General features: G+C 53.0%; 1 long non-coding RNA gene across 1 annotated transcript; it reads right to left on the bottom strand.

Annotated features, from left to right (window-relative positions):
- Nucleotides 1–1,696: 1,696 nt before the first annotated feature.
- Nucleotides 1,697–5,104, bottom strand: LOC125928202 (uncharacterized). Its single transcript, XR_007459594.1, has 3 exons — nt 4,941–5,104; nt 2,349–2,503; nt 1,697–1,921 (listed from the first exon to the last, which is right to left on the bottom strand). It is a non-coding gene; the product is annotated as an uncharacterized LOC125928202 (long non-coding RNA).
- Between the last annotated feature and the right edge of the window lie 8,875 nt (nt 5,105–13,979).

Below are 13,979 nucleotides of genomic sequence, written 5' to 3'. Positions count from 1 at the left end.
AGGACACAGAGAGAAGATGGCCTTCCATGAACCAGGAAGTGGGCCCTCACCTTGATCTTGGACTTCCAGCTCCCAGAACTGTCAGAAATAAATTTCTATGGTTTATAAGCCCCCTAGTCTATGGTGTTCTTTATAGCAGCGGAAGGAACACACGAAGACATGGCCTTCCTTTGTTTATCATTGAACCATCTCGTTAAGCTCTTTGGGAAGCATTTGCTGGGCTGTGGCCACATTAGGGAGCAAACTTATCACCATACAAGTTGGGCTTTTAGCGTGGGTGATTGGGCACACTCCCTACTTTTTTTTTTTAGTGTTTTTTAGGTTTTGTTTTTGACACTCCCCCCCCCCCCCCCTTCAAACTTCTGTTTAAGATCATGGGCTGTTGTGGCAGCCGTCAAATTCGCCGTCTTCTGAACATCTATCTCACTGCCGGTGTTTGGGGGAAACAGGTAGGCTTACACTTGCAGGCGTGCTGGGCAAAGCAGCGTTCCTGTTTATAGGGCCCGGTGGACACGTGTGGGGGTGTGCGGGGGAAAGAAGAAAAATTCAGGGTTCGCATCTTGCAGAGTGTCCATGTTTGGCCCCATTCTGCCCCGGCCCAAGGACAAAAAGCTTGGAGCAGAACGAAGAAGCCCTTCTGCTGTGACCGTCCTGCGACCTGGAGTCAACCGTGCCCATTTCTGTGCTGTCTTGGGATCTGGAACAGCTGGGATTACGGGCTGCTGGAGAAATCAGTGTGAAAACCTCTCCGTTCCTACGCGGCCTCCCTGAACTTCTGGGGGGAACCGGAGAATCCATGTGCAATAGGGCACTGGGCGGGGGGAGGGGAAGATTTCTGTTTTAGATTAACAGGAGGATTTATCATGCCAGAAGGTCAATATTTACCTTGGCTTCAGCTTGATGAGTATTACTTCTCTGTTCAGTGGCTCTCTCTGCTGACTTCAGCAGAACAGAAGATCTGCTTTTTGTCTGCGATAGAGGATGCTGACTGATACTTTCTTATCAGAAAGGCCTGCTAACAGAGTTGGGGAGGGGCCCACTCTTCGTGTGTGTGTGTGTGTGTGTGTGTGTATGTGTGTGTGGGGGGCTGTCTCCTTCCACCAAGAAATCTGATCCGTCTTTGTACAAACAACCCGTTTTCAAGGCACTTTTGAACTTGCAAAAGGAGGAGAGAGCACAGGACCCTGGACAAATCACTTGTCTCCACTCCTTGTCTGAAAAGTAATTCCGAGGACCCCTGCCTGTTCATGTCAGGCTTGTGGCAAACAGTGGAGGAGCTCAGGAAAGCCTCCCAGCCTCATTCGGCAGCTTTTCGTTACATTGAGGTTGGGAGGGAAGAGGTTCTGTGATTGCCCAAGGTAACCAAGGAAGAGAGGAGGAAGGAGTCAGCCCTGCAGTCAGGGTCCCAGCTCCAAGCACTTATGGCTTAATGTCTTGGGCTCCTGGGAACAGTGGCTTCCGCCTCTCCCGAAGTGCTAACGGGTATTAGTGGGATGCCCAAGGCACCGGTGTGGAATATAGACACAAGCAGGTGGGTGGAGCACCGATTAGGCCAGCCAATCAGTGCTAGTGATTGAAGACCCCTAGACTCTCTGAGGTACTGCCTGACCCTTTATTTCAGGGCCCTCAAACATCCCGTTTGCCACTCACCACAAGTAAGTTTTATCTTAAAAAGAAAACATGCAAACTGTACATCCTTCACAATAATAGTCTCATATTTGTTTTACAATAAAGTTTTGTTTCAGGGCACCTGGGTGGCTCAGTCGGTTAAGGGTCCGACTTCGGCTCAGGTCATGATCTCGCGGTTGGTGAGTTCCAGCCCCGCGTCGGGCTCTGTGCCGACAGCTCGGAGCCTGGAGCCTGCTTCGGATTCTGTGTCTCCCTTCTCTCTGCCCTTCCCCTGCTCATGCTCTGTCTCTTTCTCAAAAGTGAAATAAACATTTAAAAAAAATTTTTTTTAATAAAATAAAGTGTGGTTTTAAATTGTTGACCATTGGAATACTGGGTTTGTCCCGGGGCCTCTCAGAGTCTCGTCTGAGAAAGCTCTGCACCCTGGGATATGAGCCTCCTGGTCAGCCCCACTTGGGGGTGGGGGTTGAGAAGGGGGGTGCTCTTCAATTTTATCCCTCACCAAAGCCTTGCAAATTACCGTAATGAACATTTATTGTCATAAGGTGCCGGCACCATTCAAGCACTGCAGGTGAAGAATTCATTGAATTCTTTTAGCAAACCCACGCCCTGGGTGTCGTGATTATTACTCTGGTTTCACAGATGAGGGCGCTCAGAGAGGTTAGGTAACACGTCCAAAGTCACAGGGCTGGTACCTGTTGAAGTGGGATTCTACTCACTGGTGTTCTCTGGGGGGAGTTTAGAGCGTATTGCTATTGAACCCTTCTCCGTTCTTCTTGGCTCCCGCGGCCCCATCTTGGGGGTGGGGGGTGGCAGCTGAAAATCTTACGTAGAAGAGTGACAGCTCAGTAAGGCTGGGTATATCCACAGGTGCCTTGGAGAGGGGAGTGGAGGACGAAGAGAAGAGTGAATTACTGAAGGCCAGACCTGGAAAGATCTTCAGAGACAACCAATACACTTTTCACTTTACAAATGAAGACACTGGGAAGGACCAGAGAGGGGAGTTTTCTGCAGGTCATCAGCAAGTGAGTGGGGGAGCCCGGAACAGACCTGGGGCTTCTGGGTCTGGGTGGTGTGGGCGGTATCATATTTCTTTTCCTGATTTTATGCATCTGCCTTTTCCCTTACCATCTAAATGGAACTGCCTCTTGTTTGCAGAACTTTTGTCCAAACTGCTGGCTGCCCTTTGCTATTTTTTTTTTTTTTACTTTATTTATTTTGAGAGAGAGAGAGAGAGAAGGGGAGGGGCAGAGAGAGAGGGAGAGAGAGAATCCCAAGCAGGCTCCACACTGTCAGTGCAGAGCTCTACGCAAGGCTCGAACTCACAGACCACGAGATCACGACCTGAGCCGAAATCTAGAGTTGGACGCTTAACCGACTGAGCCACCCCGGTGCCCCTGCCTTTTGCCATTTTAATGCCTCCCTGAAGAGTAGTGCAGGCACCGTGAGGGTGACAACCATATTATTTGCTTCTCTACCAGCCCTCACTGTGCACAGCATGGTGCTGAACACACAGAAGTTTCCTGGTCACGTTCGTGGGGCCAGAATGAACTTACTGTCCTACATATGAAACGGAGGACCAAACTCAGACAACTGTCTCAGTCCTGAAGTTGCCGGGATGAATTAATTCTTTTCCTAAAGCTTTCCATCCTAAAAGAATCCTGAGGTGTACAGAATAGTGTTATCCCCTCTTTTCTCTCTGCACCTCTCTTGTCTGGGTGCAGCCTGTAGCCCTGGACAAATGACTTTAAGATAAAAACGAAATCCTTAAAAAAAAAAAAATCTTGTTCCCTTCATGTCACGCCTGCAGCATAAAGCTAATTTATAGCTACATGGAATTTCTCTGGTCTTTAAGGTCTCATTAAGCAAGTAAAGGAGAGGAAGGAAGAAGACAGAATGCTTACAAATTCCTGGGGGGCGGGGAATGACCTCACCACTTACTGGGTGTTAGCCAACTGCCCAGGGACCACAGTTCAGATTCCTTTAGGGGAGGCCCTGAAAATCCCCTGATAACCCAAACTCTCCAAATCTTTTAGGTCTTGAGAGAGGGATGGAGGGCAAGTTGAAGGAAGTAGTTCTAGGTCCAAGTGACATTTCCCATTATGCACTGCCCACTCTGAGATGGACTGTATCCATCCTGAGTCCTGGTCAGAGACTCGGGACTGGGAAGTCCACTGACGAGGCCTCAGCAGGATGTGAGAGAGCCGAGTGGAGAAAGATGGGTAGTTTGGGGAGAAGGTGAAGCGGGTTGGATATGTTTGGGGATAGGTACTCAAGAGGGTACATATGGGATATGTAAACAAGAGGACAGAGGCCGCGGGAGTGGGCCTTTCTATTCACATCCCCAACGGCATCTTCCTGTATTCCCCTAAAAACAATTCCAGAATTCTCTTACAAAATGTACTGCAGCCCATTAAGCACTTCCATATTGGATGGCTTCTCTCCAGACCTCGGGGCATTTTACAGACTAGGAGCTCTTAGTTAGGGGGGCCAAGAGGCAGCTTTGGGGCCTCTGTCAGCCCCTAGGATGCTTCAGGGAGAATTAGAAAGACTCAATCTGGGGAGAGAGGGCACAGCCTAGATTTTGGGCCCCACCTGTCCCCTGCTTGAGGTACAGCGCTCTGGAGATCTTGCAGCCCAGAAAAGATCAACTTGGGGCCAGGCGGGCCATGGGCTCAGTGTGGGATCTGGGGCTCCGCATGCCCATCTGTAAAAGGTGGGACTGTAATCCGATCTCCCCTCCCCTGAAGCTACTTTCCAGATCTGATGCCTCATGAATCGGTGATTCCAAGGACAACTTCTCACCCCCAAGTCCAGCGCTTTCCTCATTCCTGGCTACAGCTCACCTTGGAGAGAGAGAGAGTTGGCAAGGCAGAGGGTGGAGGTGAAAAGGGAGAAGATTCTAAGGAAGCTTGGGTGTGAAGTAGTTTTGTCCAAAGGGCCCTAGACCAAGAGCGTGCTCTTTTTCCGGCGTAACTCTTTTGGGCCTCTGTTTCCGCCTCTAAAAAATGGGAATGGTGGCATCTAATACCGAGGGCAACGTTGTGGGGATTAAAATCGCCCAGGCGAAATTGCCAGGCATGGAGCGGGGATCCCACGAGCGTTTGCGGACCCGAAGAGGGCTTGGTTGGGAAGGTTCTAGAGTGCGTGCGCGAGGACGCAGGCGCGACGTCTGGCTTTCCGGGCACGCGGCTCCCCCCCCTCCCGCCCCCCCGGACCCCCAGCTCTGCAGCCACTGCCGCCTCCTCGGCCCCGGACCGCCGAGGGTTAATGAAAAAGCCCCACGCCCCCTTTGACGGCGCAGAGCCCACCTCGCCGAATTTGAAAAGGCGGCCCTGGAGAGGCGTGGGCGCCCCCCAGAAACTTCCAACTCGCACCCGGGCTCCGCTCGCTCGCCGGCTCGCTCGCTCTGCTCCCGGCGGGGGCCGCGGGTTCGGTCTGGCCGCGGGTGCGCTCCCGCCTGTCCTGCCGCCCGGGCTCCGGGTTCCCGCGGGCGGCCGCGCAAGATGAAGCTGGCTCTCCTCCTGCCCTGGGCGTGCTGCTGCCTCTGCGGGTCGGCGCTGGCCACCGGCTTCCTGTACCCCTTCCCGGCCGCAGCCCTGCAGCAGCACGGCTACCCCGAGCCGGGCGCCGGCTCCCCCGGCAGCGGCTACGGGAGCCGCCGGTGAGTAGCGCGGCGACGGCGGGGCCTGGGGGGCGAGCGCTGGGGACGCGGGGCGGTCGGGGGCTCGGGGCTGGAGACGAGAGGCTGGCGGGCGGAGGGCGCCGGGCGGTGGGGGGGGGGGGGGGGGGGGGGGGGGGCGCGGGGTCGGGACTGCGGTGGTCTCTGGCCGCGCCCACCTTCTCTCTTCCTTTCTTTGCTCCCCCAACCTTCGCCCCTTCGGCTCCCGGCTCCGAGTGGAGGTGGCCGAAACCTGCGGGGGTGGGGGGTGGGGTGGGGAGGCGCGCGGAGGCAGCGACCGTGGCCCGCTGGGGCTGCGTGGCTCAGTCCCTGGATGTTTACCGGATCACGTGGCTCCGCCGCGCTCACCTGCGCGGCCGCGGCTTTGTGTTGGGGAGCAGGTTCCCGGGTTGCCAAGGCCGAGCGTCCGGTCTCCCGCCTCTCTTGCTTGCTGCCCAGGGATACCGGGGGGAGACGGCGGGGGTGGGGGGGGTGGGGGACGATTCCGTCCCGTCCTGGGGGCCGGGACCACGAAGGAGCCTCTGCTGCGCACACCCCAGTCACCTGGGGACGTGGAACCGGGCTCCGATTGGACAGATCCGCTGCGGGGCCGGAGAAGGAGCCAGGTCACCGAACCCGAGGCGCCGGGACGCACGGGTGGCTTCCTCCTCTGCCGGCAGGTGGCGCCCTGGCCACCCCCGAGACGGTTAGGGCAGCGTCTGCTCACCGCGAGGTTGAATTCCCCCAGAAAACGCGTGAGCACGCAAGTAAAAGTTGCCAAATGCCCGTTTGCGCAGCTCAGTCGAATTCAGCATTTCCTCATTTAATAATTACAACTCACAGAGTTGTGATGGCTCTCTAGAGCACACAACGTGCATTCGTACCTTCCGTGTCTTTGGATCCTAAACCCCCTCCAGGGGTACCTATTACAGCGTTATCTTTCCTTCGGGTGAGGAAATGGAGCCCCAGGGGGAGGTCCCCAAGTTAGTGGCAACTCAGGACTGACCTTCTGTCTGCTTTCTCCCAATCCTGTCCTTTCTACCGCACCACTCTGCTTATTGTTATGGAGGAAGGCAAGAGACAGGTCCCAGCGACTTCTGTGTGATATTTATTTACCAAAGCCCGGAGAACTATCAAGATGAATCCTGGAAATGAATGTCTTATATAGTTCGGGGGAAGCAGGGATGTTTTGTGCGGGGCAGGCTGTATGCTTAATGGCTGGGCAAGGCGAGACTCAGGAAAGCGCGCGCGCGCGCGCACACACACACACACACACACACACACACACAAAGTGCTTCTGGAAAACTTTGCATACAATTTTATTTCCCTCATTTTGTTTGGAAATACTTACCCATGGCTTCTATTAGTATTCTTCTCCAGACACCCACAGCAGTGTGGGCTCCACACTCATCCTCCGCATATGAGGATAGTCTGAAAAAAACAAGCTTTTCAAGTTGTAGAGTGATCTGTATAACATGATCTCATTTATGAAAAAACGTTCTGGTTTATGGGGATGTACGCCCAGAAAAAATCCATAGGCAAACATTTCCTGCAGTTACCTATCGGGAGAGTCTGGAGGTCGGAGGGCAGGGGTGGAAGGTGGGTGGGCTTCCATTTTCTCCCTTGGTGTCCCGGTGTCCTGTTTGCATCTTTTACAAGGAGCATACATTCCTGTGTTATTTTTTGCAATTAAAAAGTGTGGGAAGGAAAAGAAAAAGAAAAGGAAAACTTCCGCACAGTGAAACATGCATGCTGAGAAGAGCCAGAGGTGAGGTCCTTGAAGGAAGTGAGTGGATGGGGACGGATGTTCTGGCGTTTGGTGGGGTGCGACTTGGGGACCGCCACAGTAACTTGGAAGGGACTGTTTTAGAGTAAATAAAAAGAGGCCCAGACAATTGTGGTAATCTTCCAGAACTCTTTCTACCAGGATGGGAGCTGGGAGAAGGTATAATTAGGTTCAGGAAGGATCTGGATGAAGCTGTGGAAAATGGATTCCTAAATAGGATACTACGAGGTGTTAAGGAGGCTCGGGGCAGGTTCCAGATGCTGGAGATTGATGTCCAGAGCGCCACTGAGCTCCGCTATGCAAAGTCCCACGTGGGCATGGCGGGCTTGAGCTGGATGGTGTCGTACGTTCCTGGGTCTCGTGAGCGATCAGTCACAGGTGGCCTGTGTCCTTGAAATTCAAGAGCCCCAGAAGCAGAGGGCTTGGAGACGACGTTTGGCACGGCGCCCTTCGCAGCCTTGGCCTCCGCTTTGCCTCCGTATGTGTGTTTACAGTGGCTTGGTCTCAGCCTCCGGGCCAAGTGACAGAGCTGTTTCTGACAAATAGTCTCCCTTCAGTTCATGGCATTGCTCCTGTTGGCATCTGAGTTTTGGATGTGGTCTGTGTTTCCCCTGCGCCCACCCTTCTGGGCCTGGGCCTGTCTGGGTCTGACATGTGCCGGGGGCATCTTGCCCAAACCGGGGTGCTCTACTCCGGTCGCCTCTGTCAGAAGCCCAGGGTGGACCCCTCTGTGGGAGCAACTTTGGCAAAAACGAAGAGGACCCCACTTCCTCAGAGGGCTGTTTCCAGAAGAATCTAGCAACCCTGCATATGGGCCACCAATGGTTTTTGCTGGCCAGAGAGCCGTTCAGTTGCCAAATGAAAGCTGAAGGGAACTGCGGCACTCGTGGACGTGCAGGGCCGTACTGAGAACTGAGCCCCCGGGGCGCCTGGATGGCTCAGGGCGTCAAGGGTCAGACTGGGTCGGGTCCTGATCTCACAGCTCATGAGTTCAAGCCCCGCATTGGGCTCTCCGCTCTCAGTACAGAGCCTGCTTGGGATTCTTTCTCTTTGTCTCTTCCTGGCTCATGCTCTCTCTCTCTCTCCCTCTCAAAATAAATAAATAAACTTAAAAAAACTTAATAAAACTTAAAAATAAAAGAACTGAGCCCCCAATGGCCCCCCCCCCCCCGTTTTTGATTCTACCCTCGTAAGTAGAATACATTTGTGAAACTCTTTAAAGCATGCAAGTTTCGCTCACTCCCCTTTCTCTTTCCCTCCTTCCCTCCCTCCCTCCTCTGCCACAGATGTTTACTGGGGGGTCTTGTCCCTTGTCTCCTCCTCCCTTCTATATCCGACCCTAAAGGGGCCAGAGCAGCTGCGAGTGATCAGGGCACAAGGATGAGACCAGAGAAGGGCCCCACGGCCTATCTGTGTTTTGCATCTAGTGGAGGGAGACGTTTGAATTTGGTTAAAGATAAAAAGCTTTAATATCGATTCTTGGTGTGGATGTGTTCTTCTGACTAGGAGAAACCAGAGGAGATGTGGGATGTGCCCAGATTTCAGCAGAGGAAGCAATGAATGCGTCCAGAGAGTGGGTTCGTGGGGCAGGGGACAAAAGACAAAGTTGTTTTTGGCTTCTCCCCTGAAGAAGAACGCGCATTCCAGAAACCACTTCCCCCTGTGTAGGGCCCGAGGCGTGAGAGCAAATGGAGCCCAGGCGCCGTAAGGCCACATGTCTACATGCTATGACTCAGGCTAACGGATGCTCCGTAAGTGGGTTCTGTCTACCACCCTCGGTGAGTGTACCTTCTCAATGACCTGGAAAGCCAGGTCAATGAGGAATTCATAGATGCCATAGAATTCTGTTCCGGAAATGGGGTGAGGGGCCTTATGGGCCCTTCGAGCTGCGTGTCCTACAAGTTCACTCCACACCCGTGGCCTAGAAGTGGGCATATAGGCTGCGGGGTCTGTCCCGGAGGATGGCCCGGATGGGCACACCCTCTTGGTCCCACAGCCTTGTCATCCGGCGGGAGGGCCACGGCCAGAGGAGGCCAGAGCGGGGTCCTGTCAAGTGCAAGGCCCAGGGCAGGTCCAGGTCCAAGGGCCACGGCCCGTCCCCTAGGGGCTCTGCCCCTAATTCACGATATGGACTTGCGCGTGTTACTGAACCTGCCCCAGCCCGTGTCCCGGTCTGCACGATGAGGACGGCATGGAGACAGGACTCGGGGCATGAGGCTCGCCGGGAGGCCGCGTGTGCGAGGTGCCAAGAGCAGGAAGGGTGCTCAGAGGCTGGGTTTGCAGAACAGACCTGACCGCACTCGGCCGTCCCCACCGCGGTCAGGAAGAGAGTCGGAGCTGCTCAGCCACGCGTGCAGGCCTTTGTCCTCTGGCCCCCTGGCCCCTGTGCCGTGGGCCGCCCCTCACCCTCCAGCCCTGCCGAGCGGCTGCTCCTGTGGGTCATCCAGAGTTCAGGGCGCTGTCGCTCCAGGTCACACCTTTTATAAAAAAATTTTTTTAAAAATCTTTATTTATTTTTGAGAGAGAGAGAGAGGGAGACGCAGAATCCGAAGCAGGCTCCAGGCTCTGAGCTGTCGGCACAGAGCCCGACGTGGAGCTTGAACCCACAAACCCCACAAACCGCGAGATCATGACCTGAGCCGAAGTCGGACACTTGACCGACGGAGCCACCCAGGCGCCCCTCCAGGTCACACCTTTAATGACGCGGATACTGGCTGGCGGCCTGTTTCATCCTCGTGGCTTTACCTGCGTGAGGCCGTCCTTCTCCCCACACCCCTCGAGGCTGCCCCACTCCCCTCCTCTCCCCCATTCTGCCACAATTCTGGGCACCCGGATGTCCAGGTGTGACTCACCAATGCCCCGTGTTACTCTAAGCCTCTCCCTCCCCTCCCCTTCACCTTAGCCGCTATCCTTGGCCTTGCCGGCCTCCGAGTTCCCGCAGGAACCTCACACCTCGGTGTCTCGGTATCATAAATTCTGGACTCAGGTTCTTCCACCCCACCCCTCACTCACGCGGCTGAGCCCTCCTTTGCTCACTCCGTCTTCTCTTAGCCTGACCACTTGTCCCATCTTTGTGGCCTTCCGACCTCCAACTTCCTGTCCCCTTGACCCTCCCTCCCAGCTGCCTAGAAAGGCGCGCCCCTGCCCGCCCAGAGGATCCTCCAGCCTTCTTCTGGAGGGTCAGGAGGGCTGTCCATCCGCGTCAGCGACGTTATTGCGCCTCGGTAGTGGTGATGGGGTCTGGCATCGGGGCTTCCCGTCTCTCTGCCCAGGAACTGGCTGTGTGTGGCCAGCCCTGTGATGGCGAGGCTGTGTGGCATCGTCCGTGACCAACTTAGCCACTGTCTGGTGGGGCCCGTTTTAGTTCTACAAGGATCTGTCTTCCTCTTCCGTGCCGCTGCCCGATGGACCTTTTTCTTGCTCTCCTCTGTAAAGCCCTTTGGTCGCCCACCATCTCCTGCCTCAGCTTGACAGACAGGTTTCAGTTCTTAGGTCGACTCTTAGTGACTAGTAGGAGCTGCCCCGGCCAGTGGGTTAAGGAGGATTCCGAGGTGGAGTCTGGGCTCTGTGAAGAGGACCATGACAACTGAGTGATGTCACCGTGGCTGTGGGGCAGGAAAGTGGAGGCAGGTGTGATGTATTGGGCAGCCTTGGCCTTTATGATAAAACCCACCGTCTCTGGTGTCACGTATAAAGGCTGCCTTCAAATCAATGTTTTTAAGTTTATTTATTTATTGAGAGAGAGAGAGAACAAGCAGGGGAGGGGCAGAGAGAGAGGGAGAGAGAATCGCAAGCAGGCTCTGCGCTGTCGGCAGAGAGCCCGAGGTGGGGCTCGAACCCACGAACTGTGAGATCGTGATCTGAGCTGGAACGGAGGGGGACACTTACTTAACCGACTGCGCCACCCAGATGCTCCTAAAGTCTGACTTTTTAAAGCCCATCTTTTGTCCTCTATGCCAGCTACATCGTATTAATTGTTTCTGTTTCCTTGCATCTGCTGTTTGATTTGCTTGCGGTGCCCTCCCATGAGCACCTAGAATATTCTGCATATGTCTGTCTCAAGGTCTCTCAACCTTGGTACCCTTGACACTGTGGACCGGGTAACCTTGTCGTGCAGCCGTCCTGTGTGTCGCAGGATGTCCTGGCCTCTCCCCACTGAACACCAGGAGCATAGCCTTGCCCCCAACTCGAACAACCGAAAAACGTCTCCTGACCCGGCCAGATGTCCCCTAGGGGACAAAATCACACCCAGCTGGAACCGCTGTTCTCTCTGAACTTGAACATTTTGAATTGGGGGACATTTAAAAATATGGTATTTAGGGGCACCTGGGTGGCTCAGTCCGTTGAGCGCCCGACTCTTGATTTTGGCTCAGGCCGTGATCCTAGGGTTGTGGGATCAAGCCCTGCATAGGGCTTTGCGTTGACAGCATGGAGCCTGCTTGGGATTCTCTCTCTCTCCCTCTGCCCCCTCCCCTACTCTTTCTCTTTCTCTCTCAAAAAAGAGAAAACAATACATGAAAATAAAAATATGATATCTAAAATTTTTTTCTGTGGAAGCTGTCGAACCTGTACACAAGTAGGCAGCAAAATAAGTCCCCGTGTACCCTCACTGGGCTTTGTTAACTGTTGCATTTTGCCACACTTACCCGGTTCCCTTCTTCCCGCCCAACACACACACACACGCACACACACACACGCATTCTGTTTGGGTGTGTGAAGCATTTTACAGTTTTTTTTTTTTTTTTTTTTTTTTTTTAAGTAGGCTCCATGCCCAATGTGTGAGTTGAACTCACCACCTTGAGATCAAATGCCCTTGGGGCATTTGAAAGCAAATCCCAGGCTCACGTCCATTTTACTTGTAATATTCTGTATACACTACCATGCCAACGTTTAACAGACTTACAGTCATTCCTTATTCATATTACTGTTCCTTCTTACTTCTTATTGGATCCCAAATCCAATCCACATTCAGATTTTCTCCAACTGTCCAGAAAGTGTTCCCTTATTGTTAGTTTGTTCAGATCCGGATCTACTCATGATCTGCTTCCGTTCTTGTGCCTTTTTAGTCTCTCACTGTAGGAAAGTCCTCTCTCCTTGACAAGAATGGTTTTCCCCCCTCAAGCCATTGACTTGTCAGAAGGCCGGTTGTCCTGTAGGTGCCTGTGTTCCAGATTTGGCTGATTGCTTCCAAGTGGTGTCATTGATTTGATCTTCTACTGTCTGTGTTTGTTCTATATTGGAGATTAGATGTAAAGGTTTGATTATATTTAGGATCTCTTTTTCGGGGGGAGGCAAGAGTGCTTCATAGTTGGTCCAGTATATCATGTCATGTCATGTCATGTCATGTCATGTCATGTCATATCATGTCATGTCATATCAATCAGGGGGTGTTACGAACTGAGTATTTTTGTCCCCTCAAAATTCCTATGGTGAAGCCCTGTCCTCAATATGATGGCATTTGAAGGTAGGCCTTCTGGAAGCAATTAGGTTTAGATGAAGTCATGAGGTTGGGGTCCCCATGATGGCACGCCTGTCCTTATAAGAAAGGGAAGGGAGTGGCGCCTGGGTGGTTCAGTCAGTTGAGTGTCTGACTTGGGCTCTGGTCATGATCTCGCGGTTCATGGGTTCGAGCCCCACGTCGGGCTCTGTGCTGACAGCTCAGAGCTTGGCTCCTGCTTCGGATTCTGTGTCTCCCTCTCTCTCTGACCCTCCACTGCTCACGCTCTGTCTCTCTGTCTCTCTGAAATAAATAAACATTAAAAAATTTTTTTAAAAAAGAAAGAAAGGGAAGAGAGAGAGCAGAGCACGCGCACACACACACTCTCTCTTTCTGTCTGCCACGTGAAGACACGGTGAACAGGCAGCCTTCCTGCCAGCCTGGAAGAGGCTCTCACCAGGAACGGAATCTGCCGGCATTTTTATCCTGGACTGGCCAGCCTCCATATCTGTGAGAAAGAAATATTTAAGCCACTCAGTCTAGGATGTATTTTGCGATGGTGCCCCAGGCTAATACAGGAGGACATGACTTTTTTTTCCCTGGAAATCCCGGTGTTTGACATTCACCAAAATAACCACTGTCTGCAGGTTTCTTCTTCTCTTCTCTCTGCAATTTATTTCTTGAAGAAACCAGGCCTCGTCGAGGTTTCCTTGTTCAGGATTTTGTTGAGAGAGAGAGTGAGAGAGCGCACGCTCGTGCACACACATGTGAGCAAGGGCGCGTGTATGGGGGAGGGACAGAGAGAGAGAGAGAGAGAGAAAATCTCAAGAAGGTTCCCAACACCCAGCGCAGAGCCGGGTGTGAGTTTCGGTCCTATGTCCCTGGGATCATAACCTGAGCCAAAATCCAGAGTCGGATGCTCAACAGACTGAGCCACCCAGGCGCCTCTCCTTGTTCGGGATTTTGTTGATTATATCCTCATGGTGCCTGTTAACACGTTCCTCTGTCCTCGGTATTTCCAGAATATTGGAAATTAAACAGAAGCTTGAGTAGATTTTGGTTCTGTCTCCTTCTCTTCCTTATTATTATTGTTTGGGCAAAATTACCTCTTTGGTTGTGTAGTATTCTTCCGTCAACAATTGTATTAAGAATCACACACCATCTGGTAGTTTCTTTTTCGCTTGTGATGTTAGCAGGTTTTGATAACCGTTGTCTTCATCACTGTTCGTTAAGGGCTGCATTATTTTTGAGAGAAAGAGTGTGTGTGCGCCCCAGTGGGGTAGGTGCAGAGAGAGAGAGGGGGACAGAGGATCTAAAGCAGGCTCTGCGCTGAGAGTGGAGAGGCTGATGTGGGGCTCGAACTCACGAACTGTGAGATTAGGACCTGAGCTGAAGTCAGACGCTCAACCGACTGGGCCACCCAGGCGCCCCTGTTTTAATTTTTTTAATGTTTATTTATTTTTGAG

The sequence above is a fragment of the Panthera uncia genome, chromosome E3 (assembly GCF_023721935.1).
Source record: "Panthera uncia isolate 11264 chromosome E3, Puncia_PCG_1.0, whole genome shotgun sequence".
Lineage (NCBI taxonomy): Eukaryota > Metazoa > Chordata > Mammalia > Carnivora > Felidae > Panthera > Panthera uncia.
This window is presented reverse-complemented; position numbering and strand designations above follow the sequence as displayed.